Here is a 5411-nt window from a genome sequence, read left to right as displayed (position 1 = left end):
GTGTGCTGGGGGCTCTCCGAGCATCTCAGCCTGCTGACAAGCGGGAGGAAGGCTGGCAGGAGAGACAATTTGTGGCTAGCTATTTGTTGTTGTCACTCCAACCATTTTACCTTAAGAGGCAATAAAGATGAAAGCCAATAATAAGCAGCCAGCCATCATTTGGGGGGGAAAGGCTGTAATTTACTCTGCCAGGGCTGCAGGAGTCCATCTGAGGCTGGTGTTATTGACAGGAAGTCTATATGGTTTGTTTCTTACAGTACTTACGTGCGCCCAGAGCAGTTGAGGGTGACATTTTTAAAATCTAAAAATATACAGCCGGTAGCAAACTTCCAGCAGCATGGAAGGGAGGAGAAGGATTTATGCCCAGAATGTTTTGAACTTTAAGAAAAGTATATTCGTAGAAAAGGTTTTAAAGGGTTCACAGGAGGGGAGCAGTCCCTGGGCTGCTGCTGGCTGCGGTGTCGCTGGGGCTGTTGGGTTTCAACCACTGGTGCTTTGCTGAGGGACCTTGTCCAGGGTGAGACTGTCCTATCTTCACGGGGATGTAAATCAGGAACACTGTTGAAGCCAGGGAAGTTACAGGCAGATCAAACACAGGGACCAGGTGCTTTTGTGCAGCCTCGGGTTGTAACCACTAAACCAGGCTGTGCCTCTACGGAGAGCCTTGGGTGGGGTTTCTGTGCTGTTGAGGAGGATCATCCTCCAGGCAGATGCCATCGCTGTGTGCGAGCAGAGCACACAGCTAATCCTGCTCCACAGCTCTCGCCTTGCGCAGTTCTGTAGCGTTTGCTGCACCAGGTCAGCCTGCGGCCGAGGGTGAACCCAGCTCCGGTGGGAGCAGACCCTTTGATCTGGTCAAGAGGACAGGGCTACCGTACAGTCGCCGTGTCATCCCGGTAAACACAGTAGAAATGAGTTTTTTAACCTCAAAGGAAGATGATTTGGATTCTCGTTTTCTTCTGCTCAAAATAAGCAGTAACCTTGCTGTTGGCAGCATTTTCCCTGGGACTATGAGGGCATGATCCTACGAATCTGGGGAACTCAATGATTAAGACCTGTTGTAGCCTTTTTCACAAGGAGCTTCAAATCCTTCCTTCTTTTCAAGACATTGTCTTGTGGGGGAGGGAGGAGGTGGTTTCAGGAAACACAACAAATGACTAATCTCTCTCCTGCCTCTGCCAAGGGAGAGCAACCAGCCACATGAGCATCCCTGCTGCTTGCGAGAGCTCTGGGATGTAAGCAGGGTTATGATTTATGGCAATCAATCCATCAACCTTATTTATAGCAGCAGCTCTATGTGAGATTTCACACATGAAGATTGGCTTGTTCTATGGCCTTGCTCCTGCCAAAATTGTCTCTGGGCCTCCCGGCCTTCCCGGGGGGCTTTGCCATGCCTCTGCCATGCCCATGTGGGGAGGAGCCATTCCTACTCACATTCGCCTCTTTTTCTCCCCTTATTGCCTGTATCTTTAGAGCACTTCCTCACAGCCAGAGTTTTTTCAGGCCAATGGAAAGAGGACGAGGACTGGTGAGATGGGAGGAGTGACAGTTGCTTCTGCCCTGCAGCACTGGGCAGAAACAGAGGGCTCTCCTTCCTAGCAAGAGTGTGAGCTATATGTTTCTTTATTAAAAATGTGATCTTTACCTCTGTGAAATGTCCATCTTGACTATTCGAAATACTTTCTCGCTTGCCAACTGTTGTTGTTTGGGCCCTTTTCCATCCTGGTGGTGATTTGCTTGTTTGTCCTGGTGCTCCTGGATGTCTCCGTGTCCTCTGGTCCATGTGGGCTGTTGCTGGTTTCCAGGACCCCGGGATCTCCTGGTCACCTGGGAAACTTTGTTTTCCTCTGGAAAGCAATGGGGGCTTCTAATCTGCTTTGTGGTAGAAGGCTTGAAAACCACAACTCCATACAGTCCTGAAGGATCAGAAAACATATGGCAAATAAAAGGAATGAGCATATAGGAATGAGCCTGTAAAACCCCTGATCCTGTGACAGCAGAAGGGAGCGGGGGTCTTGCAGTAACCTGGGGATCACAATTAAGTTTTCTCTCTGATTAGCTGGGAATGGGCACCCTGGAAACCCTTTCTCCTGTTGTAATACATGGTGACAGTGAGAGAAAGTGTTGCAGCCTCTGTTTAAACCCGAACCTGCTCCCAGTGGTTTGGTCAGCCCCGTTTCTGTGTCGTGATGGATGGAGCCCCGGGACGTGATGCCTGTAACAGCCAAATCACTTACCTTGAAAATGCAAACCTTATGGAAAGCGAATCAATAATTTCTGGAGCCTGGGTTTTGCTGACACGTGGCCCGAGCCCGCAGGAAATAAACCCTTTGTTAATCTTACTCAGGAGGCACGCAGTCTCCTATAAAAAGCTTCTGAAGTAAGTAACTAATTACAGCCTGCACGAGGCTCCAGTCTGTCACCTCCGACAGCTCTGTGGGAGAAGGGGCTGTGGTGCTGCTGGCCAGGATGATGGACGAGTGTGCACGAGCTCTTGGCTTCGCTCTGAAAGAGGAAGAATTAATGGGCAAATAAATTACAAATCAATTATTAAACCTTAGCAGTGTGCAGGGCCCTGTTCAGACTGGGTATCAAATATACATTTCTAATTAACTCAACAACTCTTGTCTAATGTGCTCTGGATGCTACCTACTGCTAGAAATATGAATTTTTGTCACGCACTCCAAAGAGTCTTTTATTTCTCTCTTCTTGCCTACGGAGACAGTTCAGGCCGCAGGTCTGTAAGGAGCACTTTTTATGTGTAGACAGCACCGAGAGACCCCCCAACTTCATGCTGAGACTCAGGACGGCCCTGGGCGAGCTGCGTGAGCTGCAACGCAGTGGGGAATGAATCCGACATGTACTAAGTGCTCAGTGTGCCACGGGGTCTTGTTTGCTTTTCCCTGAGCCCCAGATCCCTCATTAAGAGGGAAGCCACGGTACTTTCCTCCCCTCCCTGCTTGCCTGGGACTGTCTGTCGGCACCTGGAGGTATTTCCACGAGAATAACCGCTGCCTGATACCTGCCTGCAGTGTCTAGACAGATCCCAGGCCAGAAGTTTTTCCTAGAGCACTAAGAAAAAACAAAGGGCTTGGCAGATGGACGGCTGCACTTACATGCCTACCTCTGCAATCCTGGGACGTCCTCGAGTTATCAGCAGGCTTCCAGATTCAGCACCGCTGCTCCTGTGTGATGGGGGTGAGATGCCCCTCAGGGAATTGGCTGCCACTGGGGTATGGATGGAGGGTGATTTTGCAGGGTTGGGGTTGGAATGAACGCCAGAGTCACTGTAGCGCCAGGCCCCTTGAAGGAGCTAAACCTTTGAGGTATTCGTGCTCCCTACCACGGCAATATTTCTGCCGCTCTCTAATCAATTATAATTCTTAGGCAAGCTCCCATATGGTGCCTTTATAAATCACTCTTGCCAGTTATCAAGCCTGTCTTATTTACTTGACATGAGCTATGAGGAGGGTGGTTTTTAGGCTAATGTTGACTCAAGCGCACAGAATGTGATTTATTTAGAGAGTTTTATAAAAGTGTTTTAAAAGTCAAAATCCGGGTCCTAAGGAGCCAAACAAAAGGCTGAAGACTCATTCTGCAGCCTCTGCCTGAGCATCGCCATAATGAGCCCTGGTTCAGAGAGCTGGCCCGTGAATACATGTCCTCGGTCACAGCACAGAGAGGTCTGTGGAGCTCAGGGGCAGACCCTGCTCAAAGGATTTTGGTGGCGGTACCTGCTACGCTTGCCCCACTGGAGCAGCTGTCCATCGCAGCGCTTGGCCCACAGGGCAGAGGGACCTTGGGGACAGGGAGGGCACTTGGGCAGTGACCTGAAGGTTGAGGACGTGGTGAAGGAGCTGGGCAGAGAGCCAGGACAAAGGGTCTGAGGAGAAAATGGAGTAAAGAGAGGAGCCCTTCACCTCCCCGCCTGAGTAGAAGACAGCACGAAGTCTTTGGAGCACTGGGTTGCTCCGATCCTGAGCACAGAAGAGAAAACCAGGGGTATGGCAAAGCCGTGTGCCCTTGTCACGAGCAAGACAGAGTAAAGGACAGCCCGTAGTGGATCTGGATGCTGGGGTTTATCTATCGGCGAGACCCGAGCTTTTCCCGGACTCGGTTCCCTCACACTGACTCACTTGCTCCCCCCAGTGCTGCGTTCACCTCCCTGAGCATCCCCCACGTTTGCCTCCGCGCACCTCCCTGATCTCCAGGATCTTACCAGTCCCAGGATGTTTCCTCCAGCCATGAGGAAATTCCTTTCTTTCCAGGCTCCCTGCTTCTCTCCAAAAGCACTTTTTCAGTTCGGGAACCCTTCTTTCTGGTCTCGTCTTCTTCCCAGAAATATAAGTCCACATTTTTCCTGATCTAAATAATCTATGTGCAGGAGCACAATGTGTGATCAGCCTCCTAATCAGTGGTTCTGTCTCTTGCCTCTTTATTAGTTGCAGGATTCAGGATATTCCACTTTCTTTCGTCAAAATTTACAATCAGCCTGTGCTGGTTGCAGACTGTGCATAGGAGGCTTCTGGTTGAGAGCTCAACACTTCAATTTTGCCATTTGCCTCGCCATAGGTATACATCCAGTTACCTCCCACCTGTAAGATTTCACAATTTAAGCTGTGGGGTTTTTTGCCTACAACAGCTCTGAACTACACTAATGCTCTCTACTCTGCTGAGAGGCCGAACGTTTTGGTGACTGGTGCTGTACAGTTTTGCCCCTCTCCCACAGAGCTTTGGTTCTAGCACCTGTAATGTCAGCAGTGTGTGCGCGTGTGTGTGTGTGTGGGGGCTATTTCCACTCCTGACAGTGCCGCATAAACAGCGTTTTTCTTTTTTCCCATGGGAAAATTTCAGCCTGAAAGGAAAATCCAGCGCATCAGCTTGGTGTCATAAGGCAAGGGAACCTCCCTGGGCCTGTTGTGTTTACATGATTTGCATGATCTGAAGAAGATAAGAGTATGGAAACCAGTGTTAGGAACCAGAATAAGAAGCCAGCGCTATGGACAGGTTTCTCGGGAAGTCTCGGGAAGCTGTCATTGACCAGCTTTGTTTCCTAGTGTGAACAAGTTAGAGCTCGCACCCGTTGCAAAGCAGTTTTGGGGAGGACCGGAGGAAGCCTGTGGCTTGCTAACATGAAGGCAAGTTTATGCAAGGAAGCAAAGCTTTTAAACTTGGGACCTGAGGTTCCCACTGGTTTTATCAAGATCAGAGAAGAGAAAAGAACTCCCTTAACTCTTGTGCTCCGCCCCGGCATTGCGTGGTGTAAACCAAGCTGCCGTGAAACTTTAGCTTGCAAACCGGTGGGGCTCGGGATTACCGGGGAGGCCTCAGCTTGCCCCCGTGGGTGAGCCCCCGGGGTTTCGGCTCCGTTGCCGGGGCCGGGGCCGGGGCCGGGGCCGGGCCGGGCGATG

The sequence above is a fragment of the Aptenodytes forsteri genome, unplaced genomic scaffold (genome assembly GCF_000699145.1).
Source record: "Aptenodytes forsteri isolate BGI_AS27 unplaced genomic scaffold, ASM69914v1 Scaffold68, whole genome shotgun sequence".
NCBI classification, from domain to species: domain Eukaryota; kingdom Metazoa; phylum Chordata; class Aves; order Sphenisciformes; family Spheniscidae; genus Aptenodytes; species Aptenodytes forsteri.
The sequence above is the reverse complement of the archived record's forward strand: the minus strand, read 5'-3'. Positions refer to the sequence as shown.